The sequence below is a fragment of the Drosophila sulfurigaster genome, chromosome X, assembly GCF_023558435.1.
Source record: "Drosophila sulfurigaster albostrigata strain 15112-1811.04 chromosome X, ASM2355843v2, whole genome shotgun sequence".
Lineage (NCBI taxonomy): Eukaryota > Metazoa > Arthropoda > Insecta > Diptera > Drosophilidae > Drosophila > Drosophila sulfurigaster.
The window spans coordinates 31,830,976-31,843,885 of NC_084885.1; the positions used below are offsets into that span (position 1 = coordinate 31,830,976).

At 37.1% G+C, this 12,910-nt stretch overlaps 1 protein-coding gene across 1 annotated transcript in view; it reads left to right on the forward strand.

Moving 5' to 3' along the window:
- The first annotated feature begins 466 nt into the window (after positions 1-466).
- The window catches only part of LOC133849020 (RING-box protein 1-like), a 123,237-nt gene continuing 110,793 nt past the window's right edge, over positions 467-12,910 (forward strand). Inside the window, exon 1 of the transcript XR_009895320.1 lies at positions 467-477. The gene's annotated coding sequence lies outside the window, so the exon portion shown is untranslated. The remainder of the gene's footprint in view (positions 478-12,910) is intronic.

A 12,910-nucleotide genomic window follows, 5' to 3' on the forward strand; every position in this document is an offset into this window, starting at 1 on the left:
ATACACGCGTATTTTACAAAATGGGTCCGTGAACCACAATTGAGAAGGAAAATGACGTCATAGCTCCTTTAAAGAATGGATTTTCCCGTCCAAAAATTTATGAAATGCTGCATCTGAGTGTTTCGACTGTGCAAAGAATCATTTCATTGCTTTTTTCGCGAAAGTATAGTGCATGAGAAGGGCAAAAATGTACCCAATGCATTTTTTAAGGAGACCGACGCGCGTTATATTGTCCGGAAAATCGGGAAAATCCAAAATTTTCGCCACCAAAATTTGCCAGTGTTATAGAGGAGGAATTGAGTAAGGCGTGCCACCCAGAATCAATTCGAGAGTACTTCGGGAAAGTGACTTTAATGACAGTACAAGGAGCAAGAAACCGTTTATAAGGCTCGCGAATCAAAAGGCTCTTTTGAAATTTGTCAAGGAGCATGTGGGAAAGGATAAAAACTTTTGGAACTTAATCATATTTGTGGACGAGTCCAAAATCAACATTTTTGGCTTGATTGGAGCTCCATATGTCGGTCAGAATCCAAATTCCGGGCGTCAAAACATAAATTTAAAGCCTACAGTCACGCATTACGGTGGTAGCGTCGTGGTTTGGGCCTGTATGTCCACAGCCGTAGTCGGAAAACTCAATTTTATTGACGCGACCATTGACTAGACTCAATACCTAGAGGTACTGAATGTCAATTTGGTCCAAAGTGCAGATAAACTGGGCATTAAGGATGATTTCCGCTTCTACCGAGACAATGACCCTAGGTTTAAGGCAGGAATTGGGCAAGATTGGCTAATGTGCAACTATCGTCATGTCATGAAACCATCAGCTCAGTAACCTGACATAAATGTTGTAAAAAAATTTTGGGCCATTTTGGACCAGAACATCGGAAAAAGGCCAATTTCCAACAAATCTAACCTTAAAACGGCTTTAGCGGAAGAATGGGACAAAATTAGCCCCTATATCACAAAAAAATTGGTGGAATCTATTCCAAACTGTCTGGAAGGAGCTATTAACCAAGAAGGAGGTCATACGAAATTCTAAATACACAGTTTAACATATTTATATTTAGTTATTTTCAGCTGGTTGAAATAAGCTGTGGTACTTTTTTTTGGCATTTTTTTGTTTTTCAATAATTTTATATAGTAAACAAAAAATTAGAGGATAAATGAAAAAGTATCTTGTATGTTAAAACATTAAACTAAAATCCTGCGTTTAAATAAAGTTAATACCTCTTTTAGTTTGGCCAGTACACTAACTCAAAGTTGTCGGTTGGTGGTGGTTGAAATAAGCTGTGATCTACTGTATAAAATTGAAACCCGATTGCTCTCCTCAAAGTCCGATCGCCTCCAACGAAGTCGTCAATTGTCGTCAACGCACACACATAGAAACAGACAGTTTGGCGACGACAGAAAAGCACACCTGCAAGTTCTCAACTCTTCACACAAATCAAGCAACCCGATTGCTCTTCTCAGAAGCCGATCGGCACTAATGAAGTTGTCAATTATGTAGTACAACGCAGACACATTCATAGAAACAGACAGTTTGGCGACGGCAGACAGAAAATAGAACTTGCATCTTCTCAACTCTTCACACTAATCAAGCAACAACGCACACACAAAGAAACAGACAGTTTGGCGACGGCAGACAGAAAATAGAACTTGCATCTTCTCAACTCTTCACACTAATCAAGCAACAACGCACACACAAAGAAACAGACAGTTTGGCGACGGCAGACAGAAAATAGAACTTGCATCTTCTCAACTCTTCACACTAATCAAGCAACAACGCACACACAAAGAAACAGACAGTTTGGCGACGACGGAAAAGCAAAGCTGCATCTTCTCAACTCTTCGCACTAATCAAGCCTGGTAAAACAACAAATGCATTATGTATGTAGATGAAAAGTAACAAGTACCAAATGTGCTGCCTGCAAAATGTCCCACATTTGATGCGAGTGTACCAATTGTACCAAAATTCATAGCAAAGCTGGAATGTACCAAATGTACCAAAATTGAAAGCAATGAGTGAAGAGAGTTAAACCCTGTGCGCTTATCCGCTGTCGAAATCCTAGCTCACGTGCTGACCGCAAAATTGATGAGGCAGTTGGTTGGTTGCTTGGTTGGTTGGTGAGACTTCTTCTTGGGCTGGCAATAAACATTTAAAAGCGTCAACATGACAAAGGATAACGGCAAGCAACAACACACACAAAAAAAAGGGACAAGTAAATCGAAAAGGGAGCAAAGTCAATGAGCCATGATGAGAGCAAATCGATTGTTCAACTGCAGAACCACAAAAACCAAAAACAAAAACTAAGAAGAAGAAGAAACTGTAAGCGGGCATGCAAGACTTGCTAGTTACCCTAGAACAGAGAGTAGAATTAGATAAAGAAACAAACTAACTAATGTGGCTAGTTGCAGTCTTAAATCAATTTCAATAGGTGAGATGAAGGCAGCTTAGAGCAGGAGAAGGAGAAAAGAACTCAAGTCGCGTGTCCTGTGGCAGGACCTGCAACAACAACAACAACAACAATAACAACAGCCACAGCAGCCAAAGTCGAGGCAGCCATCCATCAAAAGCGTTTGGCGCCCGAAGCGTTAATCGTTGTCAAAACCTGATAAAGACTGATTGAGTGCTTAATGGCATTCTCGTTGTCGTTGTCGTTGTCGAAGAGCGCAGGAGAGGGAAATACTCGTAGAAAGAGACAGAGATAGAGATTGAGAGACTGTTGGAGGAAGGGAGAGAGGCAACGCGCATATGATAATCAAGTTGGGCCCAAGAGCAAGAACACGTAAGCTAAGCTAATGTCCAGTGCCCGACTTTGTAATACCTTCAAGTTAATCCTACTTAAATCCTATTTACCTATTATAATAAATCAAGTATTAAATACTTATTTTATTTTATAGAAAAGAGAATGTCGGCTTCTGGGGCCTTGGACTTATTTTAATAATTGTAACAATATCCCAAAAATGAAAAGCTTTCTATAAGTATCAACGAAATTTTCATGATATTGTTAGGAAAGCTTGTAAATACAAGGGTATTATCATCAAAATATACCGAATTAATATTCCGAAGATGTACTAAAATATACTAAACACCATAAATGGTACACCAATATACTAATACATTCAAAGTATACCAAAAATATACCATAAAGTACAAAATATACCAGCGAAGCCCTTTTTCAGCCATTCCAAATTAATACTAAATTATACCATAAGTCATAGTTGGTATATCGATAGACTCCTTCATTCAAAACATATCATAGTAAACACAATATACCAAAAGTCATATTTGGTCATATAATACTACATTTGAAATATACCATAGAGTACAAAATACACCAAAGTAGCCCTATTAAGCAAAAATAATGCTGAAATATAGCATATATACATAACGAATTAATACCAAAATATACCATAAGTCATATCAAATTAATTCTAAAATATATCATGTTTGCCGAATTGATACTAAATTATACCATAATTCATAGTAGGTATATCGATATAATACTAAATTCAAAATATACTATAGAAAGGGGCTCACTTCAATTATGCAAAACTATTATTATTATATAATTAATTGTAAGCTCACTATAAATATATAATCAACGAAATTTAGTTGATGTTGTCGTCAAAATATACCAAATTAATATACCGAAAATATAATAAAATATACAAAAACGTCATATTTGGTATATACTACTACATTCAAATATATTTTTATGGTATATAGAGTACAAAATATACCAAAGTAGTCCCTTTTCGGTAATACCAAAAAATACTGAAATATACCATATATGCATACCAAATTAGTACTGAATTATACCATAATTCATAGTAGGTATATCGATATGCTACTAAATTCAAAATATACTATAGAGTTCAAAATATACCAAAAATCATATTTCGTAAATGGACAAATTAATATTAAAATATACCATATTTACATACGTATATACCAAATGAATACTAAAATATATCATGGAGTATAAAATATACCAGAGCCACATAAAATTGCAATTTTGTGAATCAGAAAGATTGTTGTTATTATAGTGTAAAGCCAATTTCTATATTTTGTATTTGGCTTTTTCCTATATTTTATATTAATCTTTTTTCTATATTTTATATTAACCTTTATTCTGTATTTTATACTATTAATCATTATTCTATATTTTATATTAATCATAATTCTGTATTTTATACTAATCTTCATTCTATACTTCATATTGTATACAGTTTTGGATAGATTGTTTGTTGGTAATTCCTTTTCTGATTTGCATTTCCCATTCACTTGTTATACCCTTCTAATTTGCTGAGTATCGAGTGCACATCGAGAACACAAATATAAATAGAAAGCGCGCAGCATGTTTTGCTATGCCATCGATAGTCTTGCCCAAGTTATCGATGATAGATCCGCCCTTCCCCCTGTTCCCTGTTCCCTCCTCCACCCTCTCTTCGAAAAAGTGCGCGTTCTGATGAAGATTGAACGCTTTGGCGGCTGTTTTGAGTTGTGATTTAGTTAGCAAAGGCAAAAGTAAAACTCAATTTTGCGTCTTTAAAGCGGAAAACATTTTGTGTTTTGTCAGTTGGCCAACGGCTAGCGAGAGAGAGAGAGATAGAGACAGAGAGAGAGTGAGAGAGAGAGAGAGAGAAGTTAAGTTGTGTGTCGAGTTGTGCTTTGTTTTTGGCTTTTCAATTGCAGCAACTGAAATTATTTGCATATGTGTGATAAGAGTGTTGCATGTGTGTGTGTGTGTGTGTGTGTGTGTGTGTGTGTGTGTATGTGTTGTGCTGGGTCTGCCTTAAGCGACTGCAAGTGAAGTGCACCAAGTACTTGCCACTTGCCACCACATCGGAGATGCCAAAATTGCGCTTTGTGTAAAAAAATGTGGCAAAAATGTTCCAGACAGACACACACACACAAACACACACACACACACACACACAAACACACACACACACACACATACTCACACATATGATAAACACATTTGTGCATAAAAATAGTCGCAACTTTAAGTTGCAAGTCACAACAAGCTTTTCCTCTTAAAGACGCCTCACTGATTTATTCAGCAGCTGGGAAGCAGTGTTGCCAAAATCTCTGGAGCAAAAATTGCTGGATTATACAAAAAATAGCCAACAAAATTGCTAAATATTTTAAATGACATTATTCATCAAGTTTGTACATTTTTAATTCATTTAAGAATAAAATCTTGAAATTAAAAATAAAAAAAAAACAGGATTTCGTATTTTTATGATTTTTTTTTTAACACTTTGGGGGCAAATATTACACTTGAAATGTAGTTAACTGTAGTGAACTCAAGTAGCTCATACAATCGAACCACTTGGTTACATACAAGCCCCGATTTCATTGCAAACTGTTAATCGCAATTTTTGCAGTGAATACATAACAAAAAGGATTTAAGTAAAATAGCTAAAATTGTCAAAAGAGAAATAAAAAAGTTGCTCAATTTGTAGCTAATAGCATTTTTTAAAAAAAAGTTGCAAATTAACTAAAGCAACTAAATTGATAAACTGGCAGCACTGCTTCACAGTGTCACAATTTGACAATTTGTATTCAGGTAATGGGTGAACGAACTAAGTTCGCACATGAACTATAAACATAATCGAACTATAATGCAAATTTTATGCGTGAACCTCAAAATACATCCTATCGGTAATAGAGCTATCGGAACTTTTTAAAAAGTGCCAAAAGTAGCCGAAGCATTAAATAAAAATGCTAGATTTCTAGCTAATATCATTTCACAAAATCTTATAGCTTTTGCAGTTTCAAAATAGCTAGATCTAGCAATAAATTAGCTAAAATGGCAACACTGCTGGGAAGCTAAGAAGTCAGCAGCTGAAAAGAGACGTCACCTTAATTCAAGCAAGTTCAGCAATAAGAACTTAAAGAAACCTTTAGAGATGGGAAATAGATTTCAAAACGAAATAAACTAAGGAGAATCAGATCAAAATGCCCTTTAAGAAATAAACTAAAGAGAATCAGATTAAAATTCTTTTCAATTTATTTCTTTTTCAAATTATATTTCCCATCTCTAAATGTTTCTTCTAGTTCTTATTATGATATTATGACAGTGTTTTGTGGCTTCTTACTTGCTCTTCATATTTCTTAAACATTTTTCTCAAATTTCTTTCTCTCTTCTTTTTACCAAATATTTAAAATCACACAAAGGGGTCGCAATCTAAACAATTTACAATAGTTCCTCATCATTTTTAATCTATATTTTCCGTTCTCTTTATTGCTTTCTGTATATTTCGTAACCTTCTTTAGCTTTTTTGTCTATTTCCTATATATTTTTTTCTTCTTCTTCTGCTTCTCAATATTTGTGAATATTTCAAAGAGTTAAAAGAAAGAGTATATACATAAAAGTTCCTAGTATCTCTATCTATATTTTTCTTGCTCTTTATTATTTTCCCTATATTTCCTTTACTATTTTGCTTCATTTTGCTGTTTGTTATCCTATTTTTTTCTTTCTTTCTTATTCCTTTCCCCCAGCTATGCTTCTTCTCATTATTCGCGAAATATTTCACTTGGATCATAAAAGTGCGCTTTCTAAATTCAATTCGATATTTCCACCTTTTTCGTACTCTATTTTCTTTGTCCCTTTCTCTTTTCTTTTTCCTCTCATTCTCTTAATTATTCGTTTAACCTTTGTCACTCCCTCCGCCATTCGTTCCGCCCAAAAAAGTCTTCCTCTTGCATTGTTTCATTTGAGTTCCGAGATTGCTGCGAAGCAATCATTTTATGGTAATCATCGATTTCAATAAACAATCCAAAATGTGCCAAGTGCATCGCTCGCCAACACTTCTCCTCTCTTCTACCTGACACCCTCACCCCTAGCCATCACGCTGCCCCTTAGGCAGAGAGAGGGATAGGAGAGGGAGACAATGAGTGGCGGCAACTTTGGCATTTGAAAGTCAAGTCTCGAGGCTGTTCTTTGTCCCTCTTCCTCTTTCGGTCCTACATCCTTCTTCCTTCTCTTCACATATCTCACTCTTCCTCTTCTTCTCGTTCTCCCTCTTCCTCATTCTTCTCCCCTTCCCTTTCGCTCTTACATACATCATTCCCTCTCTTCATATGTCTCCCTCTTCCTCCCCCTATACCTCTAACGTCTCCTTCAACCGTCTCCTTGTAACGTCTCCCTCTAGAGTTTCCCTCTTCCTCTTCTTCTCGTTCTCCCTCTTCCTCATTCTCTCTCTATCTCTCTCTTTCTTCCTATAACTATCTTCTCCCCTTCCCTTTCGCTCTTACATACATCTTTCCCTCTTTTCATATGGGTTCCTCTTCCTCTCCCTATACCTCTAAGGTCTCCCTCCTTCTCTTCCTCTCTTCCGTCACCCTCTACCGTCTCCCTCTCCCTCTAGAGTCTCCCTCTTCCTCTTCTTCTCCCTACCTCTACCTCTACCTCTACCTCTACCTCTACCTCTACCTCTACCTCTACCTCTACCTCTACCTCTACCTCTACCTCTCCCTCTAGAGTCTCCCTCTACCGTCTCCTTCTACCCTCTATCTCTTCTTCTCCCTTCCTCCTTGCCGCCACTTCTACCTCTGCCTCTACCTCTCTCTGCATCTACCTCTCTCTCTCTCTCCCTATACCTCTTCCTTTCCCTCTACGGTCTCCCTTTCCCTCTACCTCTCTCCGTCTCTTTCTCTCCCTCTCCCCCTCCCCCTCCCACTCTCCCTCTGTTTCTCCCTTTCTGCCTATAACTGCATTTATCTTCCTCTTTCCCCATCTCCGTTTCCCGCTCTACGTTTTGTTCTGGCTTCGCATTTTTGTTGTCACTTGTCCTACGCTTACACACACACACACACACAGTCGGCACAATTTATGCATGCGTGTGTGTGTGTGTGTGTGTGTGTTGAGTTCAGTTATAGCTGCAATCATAGATTTCAAGCCTCGAACAATTCACGTCAACTGCAGCTTTCGAATTCGGTTTTGCAATTGGGCGATTGCTAGAAGTGACCAAATGGGGGTTAAGAGAGAGAGAGTCTGGGTCATCAGAGGGTTAAAGGGGAGCGAGGGGGAACAGAACACAGAGGGGAACACAAGGTGTTGGCATTTGTACGCTTCGCAATCAGAAACTCCGCATTTGCCTCTTGTCAGCTTTCGGCTTTGGAGTCAACTTCCAGCTGCCGCAGTTGTTGTTCTTGTTACGAGAGAGAGAGAGAGAGAGAGAGAGAGGAGTGAAGGAGAGGGAGGGAGGGATGCCAGTTTAGTTGGCGTAGGTAAATACATCATTAAACATGTAAGGTCCAAATGCATTGTCAACAGTTGTTGCTGCAGCTCTCAAACTGCAGTTGCACCACAATGCAACAGAGCGAGAGGGAGAGAGAGAGAGAGAAGGGTAATAGGAAGAGAGGAAAAGAGAAGGGGAATAGCTAAAGCTATGCTTCGACTACGTGCTCAAGAGTGTTGTGCATTGCCTCTGACTCTGACTCTGACTCTCTTCTCCTCTCCTCTTCTCTACCTCTCTCTCTCTCTCTGTCTCTGTCTCTATTCCACTTTGCAGCTGCAATTGACGTGCCAGCTGTGTATCGTAGTGTGCGTGTGCGTGTGTGTTTTTGGGGCCAAGACAAATGCATATTTGTGAGTTAACATGCGTATTTGCAATGCCACAACGCCATCATCATCATCATCATCATCATCATCTGTTTGCCATTGCTTTGCCCACAATCATCATCATCATCATCGTCATCAATTTCCTTTCGACTTTGCTCATTATCAAATACACAACTCAATAACAGCGATTGTTCAATTGTGACTCGATTAATCCAACATACAAACATGCAACTTTCTGCTCTCCATAGAAAATCCCGACTTATGACTTAATAAATTCATAAGCACAAGAGCTGAATGCTATAAAACTTACTGCTGAATTGTAGATGTTTGACTTGTTACTCAATAAAATTATGCGGACAAAAACTAAATGCCATTAACGTTTATAAAAGGCTTGCCATAGAAAACTCTTACTTCTTACTTGACAAAAATCATTCGGATTAAAGCTGAATGCTATACAACTTTCAGCTTTCTACTTTTGGTATTACCTCTGAAACAACGCTAACTTTATCTTCATCATCATCATCTCATTGCCATTGCTTTCCCAACAATCATCATCGTCATCATCAATTTCCTTTATCAAATACACAACTCAATAACAGCGACTGCAATTGTGACTCGATTAATCCAACAATTTGGAAGTCTACTTGCAGTTATTGTTAAAGAGAAAAGAAGTCAAAAGCTCAGTGCTATAAAACTTGAACAACAAACTTTGCAGAGTAAAGGTTTATAGAATTAACAGAACTATGTTATACGATCCCTTATATGGAGATGGTTGACAAAAGCTTAGTGCCATGAAACATACTGTACCATAGTAAAGATTGCGTGCAAGAGTTCAGTGCTATAAAACTTCATGCTATACAATAGAGGTTTGACATAGAACACCCGATGACATCATGTGGACAAACACTAAATGTAAAAGCCATTAGCTAGTATAGGCCTCAAATAGTAACCAAACTTTTAATATACGATAGCTTATATAGAAGACGAACTTAGTCGATTAAATCATCCGGAAAACATTTAAAAACCTTTCTGTATATGGAGATTGCTGACAAAAGCTAAGTGCCATTAAACTACAGTAGAGGCTTGACATAGAAAACCCCGACTTAGTATTGGATAAAATCTTGCGGACAAAAGCTAAGTGCCTTGAAACTTTGTTTGTGGCTTCTCATACAAAATCCTGACTTGGTACGCAATGAAATCCTATTAATTATATTGCGAAGCAGCCTCAAGGGTATCAACATTTTGGACTGTATCAGTCGGTAAAGTCTCGTCAATTAGTCGGAGTGAATATATATTCCTTTTGGCACATATAAAACTGAGCAAAAGCTTTGAAAGTGGTTTACAAATGTGAACAAAGTAAAGCGATAATCAAACTAACAAAGCTTATGACAAATGTTAAATGTAAAAAAGTTAACTATTTGAATAGTAACAAAATACTAAAAATACCAAATACTATAAATAGTATTTAGTTTAATTCACACTTATACTAAATACTAACTTAATACAACTTCTAATCAACACTAAGTCTCATGTTAAATTAAAGATTTTCAATGCTTAAGCTAACAAAGCAGAGGCAAATAAAATTAAGCTTAGCGATGGGCTAAAAAAACTTCTGAGCTGAGTTTTGAGTTCTGAGAAGACGCACAGCTGAACCTCAATTAGTACTCACACTTTAAGCTGATGTTGTTGTTGTTGTTGTTGCTGACAAAAAGGAATGTGAAGTACATGTAAATGCAAAGAGAAGGCCAAAAAGGACAAAACAGTTAACAGGATTCTCGCATTGCGCTTTGCACCTAAATAGGCCTTTTGGGTTAAGCCATTAACAGCCCTGTCTCTCTCTCTCTCTCTTCTCTTTCTGTCTCCCTCTCTTCTCTCTCTTTCTGTAACAGTTCAGGTGAAAATCTCGGCTCTCCGGATGTGGTTTTCATTTATAACGGAAATTAAAAAATGTCAACGCCGCCAGCAAAAGCAACAACAACAACAAAGAGAACGAAATGGAATGAAAGGAGCGAGGAAGGGATTAACCAGCTTACCACCTCCAACCTCCGCCCCCTCTCAACTCCCTTCTCTCCTCTCCACACCGCACTCGCTTTTCATTTTTGGTTTAGCTTGCAGTGTCAGCAGCAGCTTTTCAATTGGGCCAACTCTCTCTCTGTCTCTCTCTCTCTCTGTCTCTCTCTGTCTCTCTCTCTCCCTCTCTCTCTGTCTCTCTCTCTCTCTGTCTGCCATGCAACACTTTCACAGTTTTTTCATTTGACTTGTAACTCATGCCTCGCACCATTTCATCAATTGCTCAGATATTGATTTTGTTTCTTTTTGTCTTCCCCAATATCAACTGCATTTCATTCGGAATTCCTAATTCTCACTTTTCATTTTGCATTCAATTTAAACATTATAATCAAAGCTCACCTGTTGACTTTAACTGGCAGCGTAGCAGGCAGCTTTTGTCTCTCGTAGCAAGCAGCTTTATGTTAGTATTAAAGTTGGCTAAAGGAAAAAATAAAAACAGAATCAACTTAATAAATTAATCATGAATAAATATCAGAATAATATCACCTTTTCGCTTTAACTTGCTGCGTAGCAAGCAGCTTTCGTTTATCGTAGCAAACAGCTTTTGTCAACTACATTTCATTCGGAATTCCTAATTCTCACTTGTTGACTTTAACTTGGAGCGTAGCAAGTAGCTTTTCTTCTCTCATAGCAGGCAGCTGTTGTCTTTCGTAGCATTCAGCTTTGAGTCAGAATTAAAGTAAACGGCAAAATTAAAGAAAAACAGCATGAAATTAATAATTGTATCATAAATATCAGTACAAGAAATAAGAAGAGTATTAAGAAAATGTGAAATATAAAAATTCTTATATAATATATTCTTCTTCTAATACGACAACTGAAATATGAATAGGATTTTGTTTTATGTTTCACCTGACTGAAAATAAAATTTGAACATTTTACTATTTATATTTTTATAGTTAGACAATTACATTTTTCTTTTAAGCTCTGTCTTGGAAATTCCATTTTCTGAGTTTCTTTCTCAGATGATCGAATTTTTAAGAAGTTTTCTTGATTTTAGAATTTTTTTTCAGTGTAGAAAATTATATTCTTTTTTTTTTGAGCTCTGGTCTGGAATTTTAATTTTCTGAATTTCTTTCAAAGAAAATCGCGTTTTAAAGAAATTGTATTAAATTTACTAAATTTCTTTCTCAAAGGATTGCATATTAAGGAAGTTTTATATGTAATTTTTGTAACTTTTAACATAAACATTCAGATTATTGGTTCTATAATTGATTAGCAATCATTATTAATTCCCGTTATTCCTACTTTTAAGTAACTTTCAATACTCTACTCTACTCCAACTTTTAACTTAATCCATCACTAAAATATATGTTTCCTTAAACATATTTTCTGACTACTTCGGTGTTGTCGCAAGCTCTGTTGATACAGTTATATGCAAGAACAGAGTGGGAAGCGCAGAGAGAGGCGCAAATAAGGAGTAAGAAGGGGAGTAGGGAGAAGGGGGAGGTGGACAGGTGAGAAGTAAACCAAGTGCGACGGAAGCAATAAGTGCGCTGATTGATATTGTCAATGATGAAGCATGAATACAAATACGAATATGAATGCGAGTGCATGAATACGCTGAGTGAGTGTGAGTGTGAGTGTAAGTGTGTGTGTGTGAGTACAAATTGTGCGGGTAACTGAGCAATTGAAGTTGTTGTTGTTGTAGCTTCTTTTGTGGCATCTTTTGTGGGAGATAGAAAGAGAGAGTTCTTAGCTGAGAGCATTTGTCTTCAAAGTGTATTTATGGCGAGCACACTTCATCGGGATAATGCTCATCATCATCATCGTCATCATCATCGACATTATTATCAGTCGCTATCATTCACATCATTCGCCATCATTCACACTCAATGACACCTCGAAGAGACGGAGACAAAGACTGAGAACTAGAGGGAGACAAAACGTGGCGTCGGCTGGTGACACGTTATTGCATTTCATTCTTTTTATATCCGCTACCCATAAGGTAGAAGGGTATTATAACTTTGTGACGGCAGGAAATGTATGTAACAGGTGGAAGGAGGCATCTCAGACCTCATAAGTATATACGATCTACGTCTGTCTGTCTGTCCGTCTGTCCATATGAACACCTAGATCTCTGAGACTATAAGAGATACAGCTATAATTTTTTTCGACAGCATTTGTTATGTTTGCACGCAGATCAAGTTTGTTTCAAATTTTTGCCACGCCCACTTACGCTCCCGCAAATCAACAAAAATCGAACAACAAGCGTAAGTTTAAAGCTACAGCTGCGAATTTTGGTATATACAATAACAACT